This window comes from Pleurodeles waltl, chromosome 8 (genome assembly GCF_031143425.1).
Source record: "Pleurodeles waltl isolate 20211129_DDA chromosome 8, aPleWal1.hap1.20221129, whole genome shotgun sequence".
Taxonomy (NCBI): domain Eukaryota; kingdom Metazoa; phylum Chordata; class Amphibia; order Caudata; family Salamandridae; genus Pleurodeles; species Pleurodeles waltl.
The window spans coordinates 877714955-877741943 of record NC_090447.1 but is presented as its reverse complement, the minus strand read 5'-3'; positions in this window follow the sequence as shown (position 1 = coordinate 877741943).

Below are 26989 nucleotides of genomic sequence, written 5' to 3'. Positions count from 1 at the left end.
ACCTCACCCACACCACCCCATGGCACCCCAAAGGCACCCACGGTTTTCGGACCAAGAACTCCGGGTCATGGTGGAGGAAATCCTAAGAGTGGAACCCCAGCTCTTCGGCTCACAGGTGCAGCACACCAGTATAGCCAGGAAGGCGGAGCTATGGCAGCGGATCGTGGACAGGGTCAACGCGGTGGGACAGCATCCCAGAAATAGGGAGGACATCCGCAAACGATGGAACGACCTACGGGGGAAGGTCCGCTCGATGGTCTCCAGGCACAACATCGCGGTCCAGAAGACTGGCGGCGGTCCAGAAGACTGGCGGCCAACCCCCACCCACCCCTCCCGAATTTACATCATGGGAGCAAGAGGTCTTGAACATCCTGCATCCTCAGGGCCTCGCTGGAGTAGCCGGAGGAATGGATTCTGGTAAGTCCAATCTCAACTACTATATCCCCCCCACCCACCAGCATGCCAACCCACACCCCCACCCTCACCCCCAACCCCCCAGCACACGTCCTCCCTGAGAATGTCTCACCAGCACAACCCACCCATCCCAACACCAACCCCTGCATGCCAACACAAACCATGGACACCCATCACCTAAGCATGACCACTGCACTTACCCATCCCCCCCCCCACTAACTACCCTCACAACACCTCCCTCAAGGGAATGCCTGCACTGGGGGACAAGGGCACCCATAACACGCACGCTATTGCACACACAGAAACAATAACCAAACTCTCTTACCCCATGCAGGACCCGAACGCCAACACACCGCTAAGGAGGGTCCAGAAATGTCCATCCCACCACCGGAACAGGCCCACAGTGAGGACAGCAGCTCTGTCGACACTGAACCTGATGACCAGCCCGGACCATCGGGGACCTCTGGGCAGTCGGTTCCCCTCAGGCAGCCACAGGCCACACCAGACCCGACCCCCTCTGGCAACACCAGCACAGCTCCCACCCAGCGGGCCCATGCCTCTGTCTCTAGGACAGGTCAATCAGCGGTGTGTCTGCCACTACAGGGCACCCAGGCTAACCCAACACCCCAACAACAACAGGGACCTGGGGGCAGTGGTAGTGGGCACACCGTCCAGGGGACAGAGGCCGGGGGAAACCGGGCAGCTCGGAGGGCTGCTGTGCGACAGGGGGGGGAGGAGAGGCCCAGGGAACCCACTCTCCAAGAGGCCCTCACCACCATCATGGGGGCCTACCACCACTCCCAAGAGACGATGGCGACGGTACTGGCCAGGTTCACTGAGATCCAGGCACAGCAGGAGGAACGCTACATGGGGTTCAGGGACGAGCTGAGAAACATCGGGACCGCAATGGGGACCATCGTCCTGGCCCTCAACAGGATCGAAGACACGTTGCGGGACCATGTGGCACCACACAGGGCCCCTGTCACTAGCCCGGACCAGGAACAGCCTACCACCTCCGCCGGTGCTAGTGGACAGGAGGCCCCAACACCACGACAGCCCACCAGAACCCCACCTCCTGCTGAAGAACAACCACCCCGTAAGAGGAGCCTGAGATCCAAAAAAACGACAGAGTAGGATGTCAAGACCCCCGCCAGGAGGACATACCCCCTCAAGTCTTCCCACTGTCCCACATTGCCACCCTGTCCAACCATGAACTGCCTCTGCTCCATCCTTCCACAGGCAAAAGGACAATGCACCTGTGAGACTGAGAACTGGACTCTGCCATGGACATTACTCCACCCCCACCCATCACCCTTATAATCACATGTACCAATATCTAGCACTGTAAATAAATCACATATTGCACACAAATCAGTTTGGAGTCATGCTGTATTATTAACAAATGTATTACACATTACTGTTCAATATCTGTTCTGTCAATTAGTGATGACAACATACCAATGTCAATACGATGTAGTTCATGGGCAAACCAAGCAGAAGTCACGCACTGAGTCATACAGCACTGAGAAGGGAAGGGAGAACCAAAAATTAGTTAAAAAGAACTGGGGGGAACTACAGAAAGTACAGATGCAGGAGGCTATAAGCAATTGTGAAATGGCGTGGGTGATTCTTACCTGTGGGCTACTGGAAATACTGTTGTATCACTCTGTCCCTATTGTCTGTGTCGTCCTCTTCGTCTTCCTCCTCTTCACTCTCCACAGGCTCCACGGCTTCTACAACACCACCATCTGGACCATCCTCCTGCAGGAAAGGCACCTGGCGTCGCAAAGCCAGGTTGTGAAGCATACAGCACGCCACGATGATATGGCACACCTTCTTTGGTGAGTACATTAGGGATCCACCAGTCATATGCAGGCACCTAAATCTGGCCTTCAGGAGGCCAAAGGTTCGCTCAATCACCCTCCTAGTACGCCCATGGGCCTCATTGTACCGTTCCTCTGCCCTGGTCCTGGGATTCCTCACTGGGGTCAATAGCCACGGCAGGTTGGGGTAACCAGAGTCACCTATTAGCCACACACGCTGTCTCTGTAGCTGTTCCATCACATAGGGAATGCTGCTATTTCGCATAACATACGCGTCATGCACTGACCCAGGGAACTTGGCATTTACATGGGAGATGTACTGGTCAGCCAAACAGACCACCTGCACATTCATAGAATGATAATTCTTCCTGTTCCTGTACACCTGTTCATCGTCATTTGGGGGGACTAAAGCCACATGGGTCCCATCAATTGCACCAATGATGTTGGGGATGTGTCCAAGGGCATAGAAATCAGCTTTCACTGTAGGCAAATCACCCTCCTCTGGGAAAATGATGTAGCTCCGCATGAGTTTCATCAGGGCAGACAACACTCTGGACAAGATCTTGGAAAACATAGGCTGAGACATTCCAGATGACATGGCCACTGTTGTCTGGAATGAGCCACTTGCAAAAAAATGGAGGACAGACAGAACCTGCACTAGAGGGGGAATTCCTGTGGGTTGGCGGATGGGGGACATCAGGGCTGGCTCCAGCTGGGCACACAGTTCATGGATGGTGGCTCGGTCAAGTCGGTATCGTAGTATTATATGGCGTTCTTCCATTGTCGACAGGTCCACCAGCGGCCAGTACACGCGAGGATTCCTCCTTCTCATCGCAAGTCCCAGCGGACGGTGCCTAGGAAGGAGAATATGGAGTACAGAGTCAATCCACTCACAGGTACGTACAACACAGCTTGCACAGTACAGGTAAATGTATGGGTTGCTATGTTTGTATGTGTGCCAAAGCAAGGCCTAGCCCTGTGTGACGCATTAGAAATTAACAACAAAAAGTACACTGTTCCTGGAACTGGGGGGACGATTTGACGAGGAGCTTCCCTATGATGAAGCATGGCACCCATCTGGGTGTGTGAGGGCTCTTGCTCCTGAAACTTAAATCGTCCCCCCAGTTCCAGGAACAGTGTACTTTTTGTTGTTGACTAATTTGAATGGGAGAACGTAGACTGGACCTTTAATCCTCCCTATCCCTCTCTTTGTTGGCATTAGAAATTAAGCCATGTGGGCCCTTGAAATGGCGGCTGCCTGACCTGTGAAGTGGGACAATGGGATGTGAGGTCACTGCGCTGGCGGGGCACACCGTGGCGGTAGGCGGTCGAAGACCGCTGTGCGAAGACGCATTGGTTAACATTGAAGCCTATGGGATTCAGGAGCCAATGACGATGTGCGCCGGCGGTCGCGGTACGCACCGCCGCGGTACGCACCGCCGCGGGCGTGACCGCCATTTCCTATCTGCTTAATCACTCGAGACCTGATCATCCACAGGAGAGGACCTATACTGCAAGTGCTGCTGTGAACTCGGTCTGGAAGTGACAATGGCTGCTGCGACTGGGGAAAGGGCCCCTGCCTTCACGTTTGAAGAGTTGGACAAACTTGTGGATGGGGTCCTCCCCCAGTATGCGCTACTCTACGGTCCTCCAGACCAACAGGTGAGTACACTGAGTGCACATTGAATGGGTTATGCCTGTGTGGAGTGGGGGGGATGTAAGTTGGTGGGGTGGAAATGAGGAGTGCAACGCACGACAGATGAGAGAATGGGACACATGGCAAGGTTGGGGAGGGGGGGCCATGTACTCCAAACATGCAGAAATGTGACGTTTTCTCTTTCCCACCCTGTACATGTCAAACAGGTGAGCGCCCATCAGAAAATCGATATTTGGCGTGCCATCGCCAAGGAAGTCCGGAACTTGGGGGTCCACAACAGACGGGGCACCCACTGCCGCAAGAGGTGGGAGGACATCCGCCGCGGAACAAGGAAGACCGCAGAATCACTGCTGGGGATGGCCTCTCAACCTAGGAGGGGTGCCAGTCGCACCATGACCCCCCTGATGTCCCGGATCCTGGCGGTGGCCTACCGTGATTTGGATGGGCGCTTGAAGACATCACAGCAGACACAAGGGGGTGAGTATCAGCACATTCTCCTATCTTCATGCGCAGTGGAGGCGTCTGAGTGGGGGAGGAGGGCTGTGGGTGACATTAGGCCAGGGCGCTTTCTGTAGTGTAGTCCTCTCCCTTAGGCATGGCCCTGTGCCCCCGGCCCCCACCTCTGTAGGGTGACAAGTACAGCCATTGATGGTCCAGCATCACCCATGTGCGCGTTTGACGTCTCTTGACCTGTTGTCCTAGTCAGTAGTACTGAGTAGTGTACCCCGAATGCACGGCTTAGTGCATGAGGCTCCTGTGTCTGTCCTCTCCGCCAACGGTGTTGACATTGCATGCACTCAACTTGGTCTTCTTTTTTCTCCCCCCACCCTTTTCCTTCATCTTCTTGTGCATGTGTGCATGAGCATCATCAGGCGGAGGAGATCTGGCATCGGAGCACGAGGGAGCTGCAGGTCACAAGGCCCCGGTGGGCCCAGGAACAGACACCGAGGGCACCAGTGATCCGGAGGGCGAGGGGAGCACCACAACGGGGACCGGTGGTGAGACAAGCGACACAGACACGTCCTCGGATGGGTGCTCCCCAGCGGTAGCGGCAACATCCGTGCCCCCCGCCTCTACAGGTACAGCCGCCACCCAGCGCACCAGCACCGCCCTCCCAGCAGCCCCTCAGTCTTCCCTCCGTGCCCGTTCGCCCAGGAAGGCGCGCGTCTCCTTCGCCCCAGGCACCTCAGCCCCTGCCTCTGTTACCCCTGCTGCCCTCAGTGCGGAGCTCATTGACCTCGTGAGGACGCTCATTGTTGGGCAGACTACCCTTTTTAATGCCATCCAGGGTGTGCAAAGGGAGGTGCAACAGAGCAATGCGTAACTGGAGGGCATTCATTCGGGTCAGGCTGCCCAACAACGAGCGTTCACTGCTCTGGCCTCAGCACTGACGGCAGCCATTGTCCCTATTTCCAGCCTCCCTCTTCTGTCTGCCTCCAGCCTGTCTCTGTCTCCTGTTCCTCAGCCTATCCCATCCACACCATCAGACCAGCCTGCACACACCTCAACACCCAAGGGCAGCTCATCCAGACACAAGCACCACAGATCCCACAAACACTCACCCAAGCAACACACAGATGCAGACACTCCAACAGTCACTACCACCTCTGTGTCCCCCTCCTCCTCGTCTTCCTCCTCCCTCCCTGTGACGTCTACACTCACACCTGCATGCACCCCAACATCAGCCAGTGCTTCCATCACCACCTCACCCTCAACTACAGTCCTCACACGTGCAGTCACCACCCCCACTGGCATTTACACGTCCCCTGTGTCCTCTCCCACTGTCTCTGTCACCCCCTCTTCCAAGACACACAAACGCAGGCAGACACCCACCCAACAGCCATCCACCTCACGACAGCCTACAGCACCAGCACCTTCACACAATGACAGCACACCTGACTCTCCTACAACCACATCCTCTTCCTCCACTCCAATCACCACTTCTCCTACCCTTTACCTTGGACCTAAAAAACTTTTCCTGTCTAATCTTAACCTCTTTCCCTCCGATGACCTACCCCCTCCATCTGCAAAGAGTCCCAAGAGCACCACAGCCACCACCAGCCCAGCTTCGAGTGTCACTGTTGTGCATGGGTACTGGAGTCCACCCTTTGCCAGCAGTGACACTTCGATCAGCAGCAAGGACACATCCAGCCCCCCCCCGGCAAGAGGACCCGCAAACACAAGGGCCGCCGTGCGAGGACTGACACGGCTGCCCCCAAGGAGCAATGTGCGCCCACTTCACCAGCCACAACATCTACGGGAGGCAAGGGCCCGAGAGCCCCATCTAAGGAGCGAAAGGGCAGCAGGAGCACGGAGCAGGTGGGCCCCACATGTCACATCCCAGCTGCGAAGGAGGACACTAAAGAGCCCAGGACTCCGTCCCCGAAGGGTCCAGAAACGTCACGGTCCGAGGGTGACTGAGCAGGGAGTCCAGCCCAGGTCTGGCTCCCTTGACCTACTGGATGGGTACCGCTGAACAGGGCCCGCCGTGAAGACAGGTACCGCTGAACAGGGCCCCGCCGTGAAGACAGGTACCGCTGAACAGGGCCCCGCCGTGAAGACAGGTACCGCTGAACAGGGCCCGCCGTGCAGAAGAGCACCGCTGAACAGGGCCCCGCCGTGAAGACAGGTACCGCTGAACAGGGCCCCGCCGTGAAGACAGGTACCGCTGAACAGGGCCCGCCGTGCAGAAGAGCACCGCTGAACAGGGCCCCGCCGTGAAGACAGGTACCGCTGAACAGGGCCCCGCCGTGAAGACAGGTACCGCTGAACAGGGCCCGCCGTGCAGAAGAGCACCGCTGAACAGGGCCCCGCCGTGAAGACAGGTACCGCTGAACAGGGCCCCGCCGTGAAGACAGGTACCTCTGAACAGGGCCCGCCCTGCAGAAGAGCACCGCTGAACAGGGCCCCGCCGTGAAAACAGGTACCGCTGAACAGGGCCCCGCCGTGAAGACAGGTACCGCTGAACAGGGCCCGCCGTGCAGAAGAGCACCGCTGAACAGGGCCCCGCCGTGAAGACAGGTACCGCTGAACAGGGCCCCGCCGTGAAGACAGGTACCGCTGAACAGGGCCCCGCCGTGAAGACAGGTACCGCTGAACAGGGCCCCGCCGTGAAGACAGGTACCGCTGAACAGGGCCCCGCCGTGAAGACAGGTACCGCTGAACAGGGCCCACCGTGCAGAAGAGCACCGCTGAACAGGGCCCCGCCGTGAAGACAGGTACCGCTGAACAGGGCCCCGCCGTGAAGACAGGTACCGCTGAACAGGGCCCCGCCGTGAATACAGGTACCGCTGAACAGGGCCCGCCGTGCAGAAGAGCACCGCTCCGCTGGGCCCTTCATCTCAAGCACCGCTCCGCTGGGCCCTTCCTGTCAAGCACCGCTCCGCTGGGCCCTTCATCTCAAGCACCGCTCCGCTGGGCCCTTCATCTCAAGCACCGCTCCAGCGGGGCCCTTCCTGTCAAGCACCGCTCCGCTGGGCCCTTCCTGTCAAGCACCGCTCCGCTGGGCCCTTCATCTCAAGCACCGCTCCGCTGGGCATCGCCATCTCAAGCACCGCTCCGCTGGGCCCTTCCTGTCAAGCACCGCTCCACTGGGCCCTTCATCTCAAGCACCGCTCCGCTGGGCCCTTCATCTCAAGCACCGCTCCGCTGGGCCCTTCATCTCAAGCACCGCTCCGCTGGGCATCGCCATCTCAAGCACCGCTCCGCTGGGCCCTTCCTGTCAAGCACCGCTCCACTGGGCCCTTCATCTCAAGCACCGCTCCGCTGGGCCCTTCCTGTCAAGCACCGCTCCGCTGGGCCCTTCCTGTCAAGCACCGCTCCGCTGGGCTCTTCATCTCAAGCACTGCTCCGCTGGGCCCTTCATCTCAAGCACCGCTCCGCTGGGCCCTTCATCTCAAGCACCGCTCCGCTGGGCCCTTCCTGTCAAGCACCGCTCCGCTGGGCCCTTCCTGTCAAGCACCACTCCGCTGGGCCCTTCATCTCAAGCACCGCTCCGCTGGGCCCTTCATCTCAAGCACCGCTCCGCTGGGCCCTTCATCTCAAGCACCACTCCGCTGGGCCCTTCATCTCAAGCACCGCTCCGCTGGGCATCGCCATCTCAAGCACCGCTCCGCTGGGCATCGCCATCTCAAGCACCGCTCCGCTGGGCCCTTCCTGTCAAGCACCGCTCCGCTGGGCCCTTGATCTCAAGCACCGCTCCGCTGGGCCCTTCATCTCAAGCACCGCTCCGCTGGGCATCGCCATCTCAAGCACCGCTCCGCTGGGCCCTTCCTGTCAAGCACCGCTCCGCTGGGCCCTTCCTGTGAAGCACCGCTCCGCTGGGCCCTTCATCTCAAGCCCCGCTCCGCTGGGCCCTTCATCTCAAGCACTGCTCCGCTGGGCCCTTCATCTCAAGCACCGCTCTGCTGGGCCCTTCCTGTCAAGCACCGCTCCGCTGGGCACCGCTGTCTCAAGCACTGTTTATGGTTCACTGTGCCCACCATGCCTCCTCCTTGACCAGTGGAGACTGTCATCCACCTGATGGACTGTGGCTTTGCACTCCCCAGGATGGTACAGTGGGCAATCCACCCACTGTAGAGACTTGAGAGACTGTGGCTTTGCACTCCCCAGGATGGTACAGTGGGCAGCCCACCCACTGTAGAGACTTGAGAGACTGTGGCTTTGCACTCCCCAGGATGGTACAGTGGGCAGCCCACCCACTGTAGAGACATTGAGAGACTGTGGCTTTGCACTCCCCAGGATGGTACAGTGGGCAGCCCACCCACTTTAGAGACATTGAGAGACTGTGGCTTTGCACTCCCCAGGATGGTACAGTGGTCAATCCACCCACTGTAGAGACTTGAGAGACTGTGGCTTTGCACTCCCCAGGATGGTACAGTGGGCAGCCCACCCACTGTAGAGACTTGAGAGACTGTGGCTTTGCACTCCCCAGGATGGTACAGTGGGCAGCCCACCCACTGTAGAGACTTGAGAGACTGTGGCTTTGCACTCCCCAGGATGGTGCAGTGGGCATGGTGGCTCCTCGTGGATCTGGCGTCGTGGACTCATGTGGCTGTGGTGCTCCCCCCTTCCCTTCCCCCTGAGGTGCCTGTAGTTTTTACATCAGATGCCCCTGCAGTGTTCTCTCCAAAGGACTCAGGTCTCCTGTGTGGGCTTTGCCCTTGTTTCGCAAAACTTTGGCCCACGGACATGTTAAATTCGTAGGATGTGCAGGACTTGTTACTTCAGTTATACACTGATGTGTATATATTTATTTTTATTGTAAATATTTTTCACGGTTGGACAATAATTTTCAGGAGCTTTTTTTGTACATAAATATTTATTCCAAATTTGGTTATGTCATTGTATTTTTTACGGGTGTTTGGGTGGTGTCACTGTGACTTGTTGCTCTGCATTGGTGTGTACATATTGGGGGGGTCGCATATGTGTGTGCCCGTAACCTTTCGTCCTCCCCCCTCCCGTGTGTCGTAGGTGCAGTACTCACCGTTGACGTCTGCGCCGGAGTTCGTACTCGTGGTAGATGAGCAGGTAGACGAGAGCAGGTATGATGTTCAATTCGGGTTCCATGCTGTCCTCCTTCCGCGTGGAGTGCGTAGAGGTGAGCGTTTTCCATTGAAAATGTCTGTTTCCGCCGTGTTTTTATCGGCGGTGCTCCCGCCCCGGAAAAGGTGGCGGATTGGTGGGTCGTGATAGGGTGGGCGGTACATTGTCTGCCGCCTGGCTGTTGGCGGTGACCGCCGCGCTGTTTGTTTGTTCCGCCGTGGCGGTCGGAGTGTTAAAGCGGCGGCCTGTGTTGGCGGTTCCCGCCAGGGTCAGAATTGCATTTTTTTGACCGCCGGCCTGTTGGCGGGTTGGCCGCCGCTTTATCACCGACCGCCAGGGTTAGAATCACCCCCTCAGTCTAGTGAATGCAGAACATGCGTGCACATGATCAGCTGAGAGCTACTGTGGGTGTAATTTTGTGTTTGAAGTAAAATATTTGAATGGATGCTAAATGGTTGAATGAATACTAGTTGGTTCTAAGAGCTGAGTCAAACTTGTGTAATGCTGGTAACAAAGGAAGTACCGGTCGGCCATAACCAAGGACATTTACATGGCTCAGCAGCCCTAGAGTCATCAACAGAGATTGATAAAGGCCTCCTGTATTGTCTCAAGCCTGTAATGTTGCCTTGCCAAACAATCACAGGCTTTCAGATCGCATTCCTTTGTCCCTCTATCATTTTCCAATCCATCTTTGCAGCAATAGCTGCTGCTGGAGACAGAAGTGGAGAAAACTTGAAACCAGATGCATCAGACTCCATGTGCAGAAATCATTAGATGATAAAGATCAAGTCTCTATTAGGGTTCCCTCAGTAAAGAAGCTTGATAGGTCCGCAGATCTTTGGACAGGAGAGGGCAACATCCATACGTAGCTTGTGGTTGTTGACCATTCCCCTACAGCACAATTTGCCCATCAACACATGTGGGTTATTAATATTATGGAAGAGGTCATTTCGACAGCCACCGGGTGTAAAGTGAATTTTCTCTGCTATTTACTTGGCCACTGCCTATGTAGTAGAAATTATTTATTATTTTGCTGACATCCATGAAAATAGAAAAAGAAAGTTCACTATTAACCTGGCCGCAGGCTAAGTAATTGAGATTGTGCACTGTTTGGCCAGCAGAGTGCAAATATCAAGAAATTTCTCTACATACCTGGCCACTGAATAAATAACAGCGGTTATGTACTGTTTCACAAGCAACAAAGCAAACACCAAAGAAACTTCACTCATTACCATGCTGCTTGCAAAACAGCCGAGATTCTGTACAAATTGGCCAACTTCTATGAAAGTAGAACACAAGCTAACCTGGCAAATAGCAAAGAAATGTCAATTTTCACTTGGCAGCTAGCTGAAATGATGTACTTTTTGACCAGTGGTTGGGTCAGTTCATGTAACAAATCAGACCTAAACAATGATTTGTAAAAGTGAAGCCCAAACTCAAAATGTTGTACCCAAGTGACATAGGGGGTCATTCCGACCCTGGCGGTCCGCCGGGGACGGAGGAAGCACCGCCAACAGGCTGGCGGTGCTTCAGGGGCAATTCTGACCACAGCGGTAAAGCCGCGGTCAGAAAAGGGAAACCGGCGGTTTCCCGCCGGTTTTCCCCTGCCCCAGGGAATCCTCCACGGCGGATTCCGACCCCCTTCCCGCCAGCCTGTTCCTGGCGGTGTAAGGCTGGTGGGAACGGGTTTCGGGAGGCCCACCAACAGGGCCCCATAATGATTTTCAGTGTCTGCGTCTGCCACTGCACCCGTCGCACACCAGCAACTCCGCCGGCTCCATTCGGAGCCGGCTTCATCGTTGCTGGGGCTTTCCCGCTGGGCGGGCGGGCGGCCTTTTGGCGGTCGCCCGCCCACCCAGCGGGAAAGTCAGAATGACTGCTGCGGTCATTTGACTGCGGTACGGTCTTTTGGCGGTCTCCGCCCGCCGGGGACGGAATGACCCCCATAGTGCCGTCTGGTATTCAGGCTGGTCTTATCAAATAGAAACAATTGCAGAGAATCCCGTATGGAATCCACAACATTGTATAATCAAGAGGCTTCATTTTAATTTCATGACAGAAGGAAGAAACACCTTGCATCTCATTTGCAGTTTGAGGGACAGAGTTAACTCTGTCAGGATGGCAGAGGACAATACCTCCGCCGCACTGAAAGAACTGCACCCACCAAATTTAGCATTGCTGGCTGGCTCGTTGGACAACTCTCTACATTGACAGAACTGCTGCTGTGGTGGTTCCTGTCCAAGCATACAAAGTTTGATGGACAGTACCATCAGACATCATGGCCGTCCAGCAAATTTTTCAAAAGCTTTTTGTTTAAAAAAAAAAACCAAAGCAGAAGTTTGTTTTTGAAAAATAAATAACAAATGCCCCCATACACTGAGAGTTTTCTTCCAGGGTGAAGGGATAATTATTTTTTCTTATCCCTTATAGGTAGGTTAATACCCTATATAGGGTGGATGGTAAAAGTTCTTCCTGCGATGGCCCCTAACCTGTCAGTCCATCAGAGGAAGTATTTCATCAAGAAGCCACAAGCAAAGGAATGGGACTCTAATCAATTGAACTGAATGTCATTGGAAAAATAATGAGTTTTCCTTGTAAATCAGAAAATGACATATAGGCATGAAAATGACAGAAGAAACAAAACTTGCTGAGATATTTATTCATTGACTGTATTGCAAATATTGTAAAAATATAAGACACTGGATAAACAGACATTTTGTTTCCTCCATTCTTGTAACAGTTGCACTTTTATACTTATTTTCCAGACAGAGGATGTGGAACCACTGTTGTGGATTCAGAAATAATTTTGGGTGATTCTCTTTCAAATGCATGTTTCTGGCTCAGACACAGCCATTGTGTTAGCTGATACCTCTCACAGCAGCAGCAATAGTGCTGGTTGCAAGCAGGCATGTCAAAAACGAGACAATGAAGCGTAATTTCTCAGAGCCTGGCTGTCATCAACCTACCTCAGCAGTTATCGGGCACAGACAAAAGGGCTGCTCTGCTTAGAAACCTTGCTACCTTTCACAAGATAAATCCTTGACCTACCATCACTCTTTCCTTCTAACCTGACCTATCCCTCATACTTACCATCTACCATATGTCGTCATGTCTTCACTCGGGAGGAACTTATCAACAGCCCGTCGAAAATAAAGACCTTAAAGAATTTCTGTAGATAGACTTTTCTCAATTTTTGCTCTCTTCATTTTTAGGCCTCAACCCTCCATCCACAGGGACACAATGAATACTACCACTGTCTATGAAAACTGCATCTACTCTCCATCATGTTATGCAAAATGCATCCCACTTGTCCATGCACGTAGGAGTTCACCACACACAGTCTTACCACTACACACTTGCTACATATCCACTGCACCCACATGTAAATGGATTATCAGCACAATGGTCTAACAGTCACACAGACTACTCTACCACTGTTGACACCCAGTGACTCTTTGCTGGTCTTCCAAACACTTCTGCCACATATGCGACTCCATCACTCATCATTTAACCCTCAGAAGCCCCTGTCTGGAGCTATCATTGCTGGCACTGGTCCCCAGTGCTGTCACAGATGGCAGTGAGAGATGTCAAAATCCATCTTTGGATCATCTAAGGTGATCTATCTCAAGGCTATGTCACCTAGGCCCTGATTTAAGAGAGCCTAGCTCCACTTTAGTGCCATCCTAGTGTCATTTGTTTGCCGTTAAAGTGTTGCTAAGGTGGCCTTTTCCCTGCACAATGGTGCAATGCATGCATTGTGGAACTTTGTAACCCTTTGCGCTACATTATGCATACGCCTTACATAATGTATGCAAAGAGGGCACTTCCCCGTTAGGGGAGGCTGAAAAAATGGAGCAAAGAAATCTAAAAGATTTCTTTGCGTCATTTTTTCGGCACTTTTAATGCCTGCTCAGAACAGGTTTTAAAAGGGGGCACACCATTGTTTAAAATAGGCCCCTATGTACTGTTCAGGGTCAAAATGTTGGCTCTAACCCTAAACAGTACATCAATAGCATAAAAAATAATTACGCTATTGCCCCCTACCCTGCGCCATGGTGTGCTATGTTATAGATACAGTGCACACATGGTGGTGATAGGGGGGTGCTAAGGAACGCATGGAAAGTACAGTGTCACTTTCCATAAAACTGCCCCATAATCTTCTGCACATGAGGGCCTTCTTTCGATCCTGAGCGACCCTTTGCAGACTGCCATAGCTCTCTTCCCTACCCCCTTTGTTAGCCACTAACACTTTTTGCTAACTTCAGCCACCTGAGTTTTTCACACCCTATTTGCTATCCTTCACAGACCATACTCATTTTCACCCATCCACCTTTAGACCCCTCTTCCAATTTTCTTACCCTCTGTCCTCAAATCCACTCTCAGCCTTCTGTGTCAGCAACAGACAGTGGGGGTCATTCTGACTCCCGCCGGGCGCGGTCACCGCGCGCCCGGCGGGAGCCGTCAAAATACCGTACCGCGGTCGGAAGACCGCGGCGAATATTTTGAGTTTTTCCCAAGGCTGGCGGGCGGCCTTCAAAAGGCCGCCCGCCAGCCCAGGGGAAAACGACCTTCCCACCATGAAGCCGGCTCGTAATCGAGCCGGCGGAGTGGGAAGGTGCGACGGGTGCTACTGCACCCGTCGCGTATTTCACTGTCTGCTATGCAGACAGTGAAATACAAGCGGGGCCCTCTTACGGGGGCCCCTGCAGTGCCCATGCCATTGGCATGGGCACTGCAGGGACCCCCAGGGGCCCCGCGACACCCCCTACCGCCATCCTGTTCCTGGCAGGCGAACCGCCAGGAACAGGATGGCGGTAGGGGGTGTCAGAATCCCCAAGGCGGCGCAGCATGCTGCGCCGCCTTGGAGGATTCTGACGGGCAGCGGAAAACCGGCGGGAGACCGCCGGTTTTCCTGCACTGACCGCGGCCAAAGCGCCGCGGTCAGAATGCCCTGCGGGGCACCGCCGGTCTGTCGGCGGTGCTCCCGCCGACCCTGGCCCCGGCGGTCTGAGACCGCCGGGGTCAGTATGACCCCCAGTGTCTTCTATCAGAGGTTCGAGTGTAACACTCCTGGCATTTTCTTTCTATACTTTGAATGCTCTGACTTTTCAGGAAATACCACCGCACATTATATGTGGGCTGAAAAAATTGGGGTTTCTAGAGGTTGGTGGCATAACAAGCGTGATAAAGCACCAAATAGGATATTGTAAATCATGTGGACTAGAATCACGTAGGTGTCCTCCTGCTCCGGGTGTTATTCCTTCTCCTTCAAGTCCTTCTGTGCCTTCTCTTGTTGGTCCACCTCTTGGTCCTCTTCCAAGTCACCATTTCCAGGATGTTTTGGTCCTCCATCCTAGCTCTGGTCCAACCAGTTCTAGTCACCCTGGTATTGGATTCCTGAATCTGCTACTTCTTGTTGTTGTCCTTCCTGGGCCTTCTTATAATGGTGCTACTGATCCTCAGCCTGATCCTGCTGGTCTACTAGGTCATTCTCCACCTAGCACTGTTGTCCTGGTTCTCTCAGGTCTGGCACTCATAGTCTTTCTTGGTTGGATCCGTGTCCTTGTGGTCCACCTGATGCTTCATCCACTGATCCTGGCCCTCTTTATTAGGTCCTTTTGGGCTGCACCTAGTTATTCTTATTCTGATCTAGTCTCCTTGGTCCTTGTTACTCTGGTTCATCTGGCTCCACTGATTCTCACTAGCCATCTCCTGGAACACTAGTTCCTAGTTCTCCTGCTCAATTTTGGCTGTAGTCCTCCTGGTTCTGACCTCTCTGGTCTTCCAGCCCTGTTTATCCAGCCCTATTCCTGGTGATACTTATTATGATCTTTATAGTCCATCTAATCCTCTCCCATCTGGTCCCTAGTCTTAATGGACCTAGTATACCTGTTCCAGAGCACACTAGTTCTCCTGGACCTCCTTCAATGTGTCAAGATGCTCTTGGTCTTGGTCCTCCTGCTCGTCATCCTGGTTCTGCACTAACATGTCCACTTAGTCATGGTCCTTCTTGTTAAGGTCATCCTATTCTTAGCCACCCAGCTTGGTTATCCTGGCTCTCCTTGTCCTAGTTCTCCTTTCCCTCCTCCTCCTGGTTCTTCTTGTATGCCAGGTACTGATACTCAAGGCGTCTTTGATTTGCTCTTGGTGGCGGTCCCACTGATCTTCCTTGTCCTGCTGGCTCTGGTTTCTTGGCCATCTCACCTTTATTCTCTAGGTCCTGCTTTCCAACTGTTCCTCACTCGCAGTCTTGTTTGTCTAGCAATGGCCTTGCTATTCCTGGTCCTCACAATCCATGTTCTCTTCCTTGCTTTGTATCCACTAGATTTGATGCATTTGTTTCTGGTCCTCCTTATTTAGGGCTTGGTATGACTAACCCTCTTTGTTCTGGCCATTCCGGCTACCCTTCCCCTTCCAGGCCTCCTTCTAGCTCTTCCTATTCCTTCCTCATCCTCTTGACTTTTGTCCACTTGACCTGGTCCTTTGGATCCTTCTTACTCTGCGTTTGTGATTTTTAGTATTTCAATTCCTGGTCCTGTTGGCCCTGTGGCCCACTTTGTCTCTTGTGTTCTGGTTCTCTTAGGTGTTTACCTCTTAGGCCTTGCTGTCCTGGTTTGGATCATCCTTGTCTTCCTCACTCTGTGCCTTGAGTTTACAGTCCTTCTGGCAATGGATCCCAGGGTTGGATCCCTCCTGTCCAATTTTTCTTTTTTATATAATCATCATCATCATCATCCGCTTTATTTCGGAAGAAATATACCATAAAAGCACAATACAAAACAGTTAAAAAGATAAAAATAAGACATAAAGGGGGTCATTTTGACCGGTAGCCGCCCGCCAAGGTCGTAATGACCCCCAAAATCATTAAGATTTGAGATAATACTCTAGAATCCTAAAAAAACTTAAATAACGAAGTAAAGTGCCTGGGAGTTTACATAAATATACAAATATTGTCTAGGATATAATGCTAGTCATACATTACATTACCCAACTATAAAACTACGTTACCTACTGCTAATAACTATGGGGGTCATTCTGACCCTGGCGGTAGGTGTTAAAGCGGCGGCCAACCCGCCAACAGCCTGGCGGTCCAAAAAATGGAATTCTGACCCTGGCGGGAACCGCCAACACAGGCCGCCGCTTTAACAGTCCGACCGCCACGGCGGCACAAACAAACAGCGCGGCGGTCACCGCCAACAGCCAGGCGGCAGACAATGTACTGCCCACCCTATCACGACCCACCAATCCGCCACCTTTTCCGGGGCGGGAGCACCGCCGACAAAAACACGGCGGAAACAGACATTTTCAATGGAAAACGCTCACCTCGAGACACGGACGGAATCCGGACAGCATGGAACCCGAACTCCACATCCTCCCAGTCATTGCCTTCCTGCTCTTCTTCCAGGATCACGAACTTCGCCGCAGATGACAAGGGTGAGTACAGATCCTACGACACAGGGGAGGGGGAAGGAGGAAAGGTTACGGGCACACATACGCGACACACCCACCCCCACCCCCACCCAAATACCTACACACCAATGCAGATTAAAAAGTCAGAGTGACACCCCCAAACCCCTAAAACAAAAATGCAACAACAAAAGGCCATGATTGAAAAAATAGAACTATATTATATCAGTAATGAAGTATAGCGAACTCAGCAATATAAAAATAAATATGTACACATCTGTAACTAAATATATACAGTGAGCCAAAGTCCGGCACAGTTATCCAACTGCAAATGTCCGTGGGCCAATGTGCATGAACACATGGGCAAAGCCCACACTCGAGACAGACTCCATTGGAGAGAACACTGCTGGGGCATCACTAAATTAAAACAGGCACCTCAGGGGGAAGGGAAGGGTGGTCACCTCAGCCACATGAGTCCACGACGCCAGATCCGCGAAGCTCCTCCATTCCCACTGTACCATCCTGGGGAGTGCAAAGCCACAGTCTCTCAAGTCCCTACAGTGGGTGGCTTGCCCACTGTGCCATCCAGGGGAGTGCAAAGCCACAGTCTCTCAAGTCTCTACAGTGGGTGGCTTGCCCACTGTGCCATCCTGGGGAGTGCAAAGCCACAGTCTCTCAAGTCTCTACAGTGGGTGGCTTGCCCACTGTGCCATCCTGGGGAGTGCAAAGCCACAGTCTCTCAAGTCTCTACAGTGGGTGGCTTGCCCACTGTGCCATCCTGGGGAGTGCAAAGCCACAGTCTCTCAAGTCTCACAAGTGGGTGGATTGCCACTGTGCCATCCTGGGGAGTGCAAAACCACAGTCTCTCAAGTCTCACAAGTGGGTGGGTTGCCCACTGTGCCATCCTGGGGAGTGCAAAGCCACAGTCCATCAGGTGGATTACAGACTCCACTGGTCATGGAGGAGGCATGGTGGGCAGAGTGCCTCGTGAAGGCCTGCACGACACAGATCCGGTGCTGCCAATGGGCCAGCGGTGCTTGAAATGAGGGCCCAGCGGAGCAGTGCTTGACAGGAAGGGCCAGCGGAGCGGTGCTTGACAGGAAGGGCCAGCGGAGCGGTGCTTGACAGGAAGGGCCAGCGGAGCGGTGCTTGAGATGAGGGCCCAGCGGAGCGGTGCTTGAGATGAGGGCCCAGCGGAGCGGTGCTTGACAGGAAGGGCCAGCGGAGCGGTGCTTGAGATGAGGGCCCAGCGGAGCGGTGCATGACAGGAGGGCCCAGCGGAGCGGTGCTTGACAGGAAGGGCCAGCGGAGCGATGCCTGAGATGAGGGCCCAGCGGAGCGGTGCTTGAGATGAGGGCCCAGCGGAGCGGTGCTTGACAGGAGGGCCCAGCGAAGCGGTGCTTGGGATGAGGGCCCAGCGGAGCGGTGCTTGAGATGAGGGCCCAGCGGAGCGGTGCTTGACAGGAGGGCCCAGCGGAGCGGTGCTTGACAGGAAGGGCCAGCGGAGCGGTGCTTGAGATGAGGGCCCAGCGGAGCGGTGCTTGAGATGAGGGCCCAGCGGAGCGGTGCTTGACAGGAGGGCCCAGCGGAGCGGTGCTTGAGATGAGGGCCCAGCGGAGCGGTGCTTAACAGGAGGGCCCAGCAGAGCGGTGCTTGCCTTGAAGGGCCCTGTTCAGTGGTGCTTGCCTTGAAGGGCCCTGTTCAGCGGTGCTTGCCTTGAAGGGCCCTGTTCAGCGGTGCTTGCCACGGCGGTCCCTCTTCAGCGGTGCTTGTCTTGGCGGGGCCGTGTTCAGCGGTGCTTGCCTTGAAGGGCCCTGTTCAGCGGTGCTTGCCACAGCGGTCCCTCTTCAGCGGTGCTTGTCTTGGCGGGGCCCTGTTCAGCGGTGCTTGCCACGGCGGTCCCTCTTCAGCGGTGCTTGTCTTGGCGGGGCCCTGTTTAGCGGTGCTTGCCACGGCGGTCCCTCTTCAGCGGTGCTTGTCTTGGCGGGGCCCTGTTCAGCGGTGCTTGCCTTGAAGGGCCCTGTTCAGCGGTGCTTGCCTTGAAGGGCCCTGTTCAGCGGTGCTTGCCTTAAAGGGCCATGTTCAGCGGTGCTTGCCACGGCGGTCCCTCTTCAGCGGTGCTTGTCTTGGCGGGGCCCTGTTCAGCGGTGCTAGCCTTGAAGGGCCCTGTTCAGCGGTGCTTGCCACGGCGGTCCCTCTTCAGCGGTGCTCCTCACAGCGGCCCCTCTTCAGCGGTGCTTGTCTTGGCTTTGGAGTGAACCACACCTGGCCAATCCCTTCCGCTCAGTCTGCCTCGGGTCTTTCCGTTGCGGGGCCCTCCTGTGATGGAGTCCTGGGGCCCTGGGTCTCCTCCGATACCCCTGGAATGGGGCTGGTGGGGCCCTCCTGGCCAGGTCTGCTGCTCCCTGCCTTTTTTGCCTTGCTGCCCTTGCCCTCCTTGGCTGACTCAACGTGGCCCTTGGCTCCCTTCCCCGATGTGGCAGGTGACGGGGCAAGGCTACTCTCCTTGGGGGCAGGCGTATCAGGCCTGTCGCGCCTGCCCTTGAGTTTCTTGGTCCTTGTCCCAGGGGGGGGGGGCTGGCTGTGTGAATGCTGCTGGACGATGTCCCTGCACAAGGAAAGGGCGGACTCCAGAAGCCAGGCACAACCTTTTTGGGAGTTGCTGGGCTGGTGGTGGCTGAGGTGTTCTTGGAACCCTTACGAGATGGAGGGGGTGGGTCAGGTGAGGGAAAGAGGTTCACTTTAGAGAGGAAGAATTTTTTAGGAGGCATGGGAAGGGTAGCTGGAGTGGGTATGGGAGTGGAGGAAGAGGATGTGGTTGTAGGTGAGTCATGTCTGGTGTCAATGGGTGCAGGTGCTTGGGCTGGAGGCTGTCGTGAGGTGGATGGCTGTTGGGTGGGTGCCTGCCTGCGTTTGTGTGGGTTGGAAGAGGGGGTGACAGACACACTGGGAGAGGACACAGGGGAAGTGTACATGGCAGTGGGGGTGGTGACTGCAGGTGTGCGGACTGATCTGGAGGGTGTGCTGGTGATGGGTGTACTGGCTGATGGTGGTGTGCATGCAGGTGTGAGTGGAGACGTCACAGGGAGGGAGGAAGGAGACAAGGAGGTGGGGGACACAGAGGAGGTAGTGGCTGTTGGCATGTCTGCATCTGGATGTTGCTTGTGTGAATGCTTGTGTGTTTTGTGGTGCTTATGTTTGGATGAGCTTCCCTTGGGTGTTGAGGTGTGTGCAGGCTGGTCTGTAGGTGTGTATGGGATAGGCAGAGGAACAGGGGAGTGGGACTAGGTGGATGCAGTTAGAAGAGGGAGGCTGGAGACAGGGACAATCGCTGCCGTCAGTGCTGAGGCCAGAGCGTTGAACGATCGCTGCTGGGCAGCCTGACCCGAATGAAGGCCCTCCAGGTATGCATTGCTTTGATGCACCTCCCTCTCCACACCGTGGATGGCATTCAAAAGGGTAGACTGCCCAACAATGATGGTCCTCAGGAGGTCAATGACCTCCTCACTGAGGGCAGTAGGGGTGACTGGGGCAGGGCCTGAGGTGCCTGGGGCGAAGGAGATGGCCGGCCTCCTGGCCGTGCGCGCACGGGCCGAACGCCGAGGGGCTGCTGGGAGGGCGGAGCTGGTGCGCTGGGTGGCGGCTGTACCTGTACTTTCGGTGGGCACGGATGTTGCCGCCACCGCAAGGGAGCTCCCATCCGAGGACGTGCCGCTGTCACTGACGTCAGCACGGGTCCCCGTGGTGGAGCCCCCCTCTCCCTCCGTCTCACTGGTCACCTCGGAGTCCATTGCATGGGCCTCCGGGGCCACTTGAGATGCAGCTCCCTCTTGCGACGATGCCACTTCTCCTCCGCCTGATGATGCTAATGCACAAATTGACAGAAAAACAAAGAAAATGGGGGTGGGGTGGAGAAATAAAGACAAGTTGAGTGCATGCATTGGGGACACCGTTGGCGGAGAGGACAGACACAGAAGCCCCCTGCACTACGCTGCGCACTTGGGGTACACTACTCATTCACTGGGACATGCCCTACAAGCCTATGGGCGACAACTGCCCACACAGAATACACAGGTCCATGAATAGCGTTACTAGGCACCCTACAGAGGTGGGGTGCGGGGGCACAGGGCCATGCCTTACGGATGGGCCTAGCCTACAGAAATCGCCCTGGCCTAGGGATACCCACAGCCCTCCTCCCCCACCCAGACACCTCCACTGCGCGCCAAGTCAGCAGAATGAGAGTGTACTCACCCCCTTGTGTCTGCTGTGATGCCCTCAAGCGCCCATCCAAATCGGGATAGGCCACCGCCAGGATCCGGGACATCAGGGGGGTCAAGGTACGACTGGCACCCCTCCTAGGTTGGGAGGCCATCCCCAGCAGAGCCTCGCCGGTCTTCCTGCTCCCGCGGCGGATGTCCTCCCACCTCTTGCGGCAGTGGGTGCCCCGTCTGTTGTGGACCCCCAGGGCCCGGACGTCCTTGGCGATGGCACGCCAAATCTCAATCTTCTGATGGGCGCTGACCTATGTGACATGTACAGGGGGAGGAAAAAAACATCATCACTTTTCTGCATGGTGGGTGTGATTGGCCCCCCCTCCCCAACCTTGCCATGTGGCACATGCTCTCATCTGTCGTGCCATGCATTCGTCATTCGCTCCCCTCCTCTCCATCGTACATCCACCACACTCATCCCAGGCATTGGCCACTAAGCATGGTCCCAGTGTACTCACCTGTGGGTCTGGAGGACCGTAGAGTAGCACATACTGGGGGAGGACCCCGTCCACGAGCTTCTCCAACTCTTCGGAACTGAAGGCGGGGGCCCTTTCCCCAGTCGCAGCAGCCATTGTCACTTCCAGACCGAGGTCACAGCAGCACTTGCAGTATAGGTCCTCTCCTGTGGATGATCAGGTCTCGAGTGATTAAGCAGATAGAAAATGGCGGTTATGGCCGCGGCGGTGCGTACCGCGGCGGTGCGTACCGTGACCGCCGGCGCACATCGCCATTGGCTCCTGAAACCCATTGGGCTCAATGTTATCCAATGTGGCTTTGCGCCGCGGTCTTCGACCGCCTACCGCCACGGTGTGCCACGCCAGCGCAATGACCTCACTTCACATTGTCACACTTCACAGGTCAGGCAGCCGCCATTTCAAGGGCCCACATGGCTTAATTCCTACTGCGTCACACATGCCTAGGCCTTGCAACGACACTCATACAAGCCATTCATTCCAGGGAGAAACCTGTACTGTGCAAGCTGTGTGAACTTACCTGTGGGTTGATTGACTCTGTGCTCGCTGTTGTCCTTCCTAGGCACCGTCCGCTGGGACTTGCGAGGAGACGGAGGAATGTTCCTGTGTACAGACCGCTGGTGGACCTGTCGACAATGGAAGAACGACATGTCATCCTGACCTACAGACTCAACCGTGCCACTATACAGGAACTGTGTGCCCAGCTGGAGCCAGAGCTGATGTCACCCATCCGCCAACCCACAGGGATCCCCCCTCTAGTGCAGGTTCTGTCAGCACTCCATTTTTTGGCTAGTGGATCATTTCAAACTACAGTGGCCATATCTTCTGGGATGTCTCAACCTATGTTTTCAAAGGTATTGTCCAGAGTGTTGTCTGCACTGATGAAATACATGCGGAGCTACATCATTTTCCCTGAGGTGGGTGAGTTGCCTACAGTGAAGGGTGATTTCTATGCCCTTGGACACATTCCCAATATCATTGGTGCCATTGATGGGACCCATGTGGCTTTGGTCCCCCCAAAAGACGATGAACAGGTGTACAGGAACCGAAAGAATTATCATTCTATGAATGTCCAGGTGGTCTGTTTGGCTGACCAGTACATCTCCCATGTAAATGCCAAGTTCCCAGGGTCAGTGCATGACGCGTACGTCATGCGAAATAGCAGCATCCCTTACGTGATGGAACTACTTCAGAGACAGGGTGTGTGGCTAATTGGTGACTCTGGTTACCCCAACCTGCCTTGGCTATTGACCCCAGTGAGGAATCCCAGGACCCGGGCAGAGGAACGGTACAATGATGCCCATGGGCGTACTAGGAGGGTGATCGAGCGGACCTTCGGCCTCCTGAAGGCCAGGTTTAGGTGCCTGCATATGACAGGGGGATCCCTGATGTACTCACCAAGGAAGGTGTGTCATATCATCGTGGCCTGCTGCATGCTTCACAACCTGGCTTTGCGACGCCAGGTGCCTTTCCTGCAGGAGGATGGTCCAGATGGTGGTGTTGTGGCAGCTGTGGAGCCTGCGGAGAGTGAAGAGGAGGAAGACGAAGAGGACGACACAGACAACAGGGACAGAGTGATACAGCAGTATTTCCAGTGACACACAGGTAAGAATTTACTCCAGCATTTAAAACTATCTGTAACAGTACAGGCTCTCTACTGTCTAACCTTTCCCACCAATGTATGGTATCTTAGTTGTGGATTTCCCTTCCTATTTCAGGGATCTGGTCCCCACGGAGTGCCCTCTGGTTTCTTTCCCCATGGACTACCGCTGTGTGACACTGGTATGTTGTCATCACAATGTAACTGGACATTTTTGGTTGGTTATGTCTAATACATTTGGTTTAAAGGAAATAAATTACAGACTCCAGATGGTTTTGGTGCAATAATTGTGTTTATTTAAGTGATGAAATGGGTGAATAGTTCAAGAAGGGTGATGGGTGATGGTGGAGGCATGTCCTTGGCAGAGTCCAGACTCTCGTTTGCACAGGTGCATTGTCCATATGCCTGTGGAAGGTGGAGCAGGGGCAGTTCTAGGTTGGACAGGGTGAACAAGTGGGACAGTGGGATGACATCCGGGGGGATCCTTTCCTGGCGGGGGTCTTGACATCCTACTCTGTCTTCTTCCTGGATCTCAGGCCTTTCTTGCAGGGTGGTTCCTGTTCTGCAGGGGGTGGGGTCCGGGTGGCCCGTTGCTGTTGTGTGGGGGCCTCCTGACCACTAGCGCCGGCGGAGGTGGTGGGCTGTTCTTCGTCCATGCTAGTGGCAGGGGCCCTTTGGGAGGCCACAAGGTCCCGCAATGTGGTAACAATCTGGTTGAGTGCCACCACGATTGTACCCATTGCGGAACTGATGGTGCGCAGTTCGTCCCGGAACCCCATGTACCGTTCCTCCTGCAGTGCCTGGATCTCCTGGAACCTGGCCAGGACCGTCGCCATCGTCTCTTGGGAGTGGTGGTAGCCTCCCATGATGGTGGTGAGGGCCTCTTGGACAGAGGGTTCCCTAGGCCTGTCCTCCCTCTGTCGCCCAGCAGCCCTCCCAGTTCCCCTTTGTTCCTGGGCCTCTGTCCCCTGGACGGTGTGCCCACTACCACTGCCCCCAGGTCCCTGTTGTTGTTGGGGTGGTGGGTTACCCTGGGTGCCCTGTAGTGGTAGACACACCTCTGCTTGACCTGTCCTGGAGACAGAGGCATGGGCCCGCTGGGTGGGTGCTGTGCTGGTGTTTCCTGTGGGGGGTAGGTCTGCTGTGGCCTGTGGCTGCCTGAGGGGAACCGACTGCCCAGAGGTCCCCGATGGTCCGGGCTGGTCATCAGGTTCCAGGTCGACAGAGCTGCTGTCATCACTGGGGGCCTGTTCTGGGGGTGGGATGGACATTTCTGGACCCTCCTGGCCGGTGTGTTGGCGTTCGGGTCCTGCAGGGGTAAAAGAGTATGGTTATTGGTTGTGTGTGTGCCATGGCGTGCGATTTGTGTGTGCCCTTGTCCCCCAGTGCTGGCATTCCCTTGTGGGAGGAGTTGTGAGGGTGGTTTGTGGGGGGGGATGGGTATGTGCAGTGGTCATGCTTAGGTGATGGGTGTCCATGGTTTGTGTTGGCATTCAGGGGTTGGTGTTGGGTTGGGTGGGTTGTGCTGGTGAGACATTATCAGGGAGGATGTGTGATGGGGGTTGGGGGTGAGGGTGGGGGTGTGGGTTGGCATGCTGGTGGTTGGGGGGGATGAAGTAGTTGAGATTCGACTTACCAGAGTCCATTCCTCCGGCTACTCCAGCGAGGCCCTCAGGATGCAGGATGTTCAAGACCTCTTGCTCCCATGCTGTGAATTCGGGTGGGGTGGGTGGGGGTCCGCCGCCAGTCTTCTGCACAGCGATATTGTGCCTTGACACCATCGAGCGCACCTTCCCCCGTAGGTCGTTCCAGCGTTTGCGGATGTCCTCCCGATTCCTGGGATGCTGTCCCACAGCGTTGACCCTGTCTACGATCCGTTGCCATAGCTCCGCCTTCCTGGCTATTGTGGTGTGCTGCACCTGTGTGCCGAAGAGCTGGGGCTCTACCCTTATTATTTCCTCCACCATGACCCTGAGTTCTTGGTCCGAAAACCAGGGGTGCCTTTGGGGTGCCATGGGGTGGTGTGGATGAGGTGTGGGGTGGTGTTTGTGGTGATGAGTGTGGTGGTGTGTGGTGCTTTGTGCGTAGATGTGGTGTGGGTGATGATGTTGTGTTCCTGTGTGTGTTGTCGTTTGCCTTCCCTGTGCTCTCTCTCAGTGTATTGCGCCTTGGCTCGTAATTTCTGTTTGTGGGGGTTTGTGGGTGATGTGGGTGTGTGTTTTATATCGTATTGATTGTGTGGGAGTGGTGTTTGTATGTGTTTCTGGTGTGTGTATTTCAAATTGTCCAATGTGGATGTGTTTTAGTGCTCTGGGTGTGTATTCTGACCGCGGCGGTGTGTACCGCCAATAGAATACCGCTTTTGAATGACCGCCGCGTGGATTCGTGGGTCGTAATGGCATGGGCGTATTTCTGTTGGCGTGACGGTGGAGGTTTGGTCATCTCCAGTTTATCGCTGCCCGCTGATGTGGCGGACTGCAGTGGAGGTCGAATTTTTGGAGGTTTGGCAGTTGTGGGTCAGAATGACCGTGGCGGTTTACCGCGGCCGCGGCGGTGTTATGGCGGTCTTCTGACCGGCGGTAAGTGCCTTTTACCGCCGAGGTCAGAATGACCACCTATGTCTAGATTTAAGGGGTCATTACGACCTTGGCGGGCGGCTACAGCCGCCCGCCAGGCGGTAACCGCCGTACACCCGTCAATGCGGCCGCACTCAGGCGGCCCCCATTATGACACTCCCGCTGACACTCCCGCTGGGCCGGCGGGCGCAAACCAAGTTTGCGCCCGCCGGCCCAGCGGGAATGAGGCCGCAACATAGGAGCCGGCTCCACGGTGTTGCGGCCGTGCGACGGGTGCAGTTGCATCCCTCGCGCTGTTCACTGTCTGCTATGCTTCTGCGGCGGTCGTAATAGGGCTGAAAGCACCGCCAGACTGTTGGCGGTGCTTCCGTCCTTTTAGCCCTGGCGGTCTCGGACCCATTGGACATATCTTGGACTTGTTCATTGTGTTAGACCATTTATAAGTTAGGGTACGCAAAGGAAAACCCCTATTCTAAATCTGATATACAGAGCTCGTGCGAGTGGAGTAAATAATGTATCCATAAAGTGCTCAAACTCGTAGTGGCATTTAATTTGTAGGAAACTGCCAGTCATAGTCGAAGAAAAAGCTTCTACCAAGTGCGAATTTCGGGCATTAAGCCAAAATGCATCCTTCAATATCTGGATAGCATTTTTTGGCATAGAAAGAGGGTCATTCTAATAGTTCCCCAAGCCGAGAGAAGAAAAGGTCCGCTCTACATAAGTGCACCACTTGATTTTTGTAGTAAAGTTGGTGCTTACCAGGTTGATCAGCCCAAGTCTATATAGGATGAGAGAGTCTAATGACCAAAGTCGGATCCAAAACAACAGCGGCAATTTGGCTGATTGGAAGAAGATTTAAGTCCATTCGGATTGGCAGGGATGGAGTGGTAGATGGAACTCTTAGCAACATCTTTAAAAAAGAGTTTTCCACCCTTTCCAAATCCTCGGGGTTGCAATGGCCCCACAGCTCAGCTCCATATAGGCCCCCCCTTGCTTGAGATTTATATATTTCAAGAGCGGGACTCATGGCAAATCTGGGGGATCTTGCTGCAAATCTCACAATGCCGCCCGCCCTTTGTTTCAAACACATTGCTGATTTCTGGGGATGAGCATGTCATTTGTGTGAATCTTCCGATTTTAATCCTAGATAATCAAAGGTACCCACTCTTTCCAATGTGGCACCCTCCAGACAGATGGGTCTCCTCATCTTTTGCTTTGTGTCCC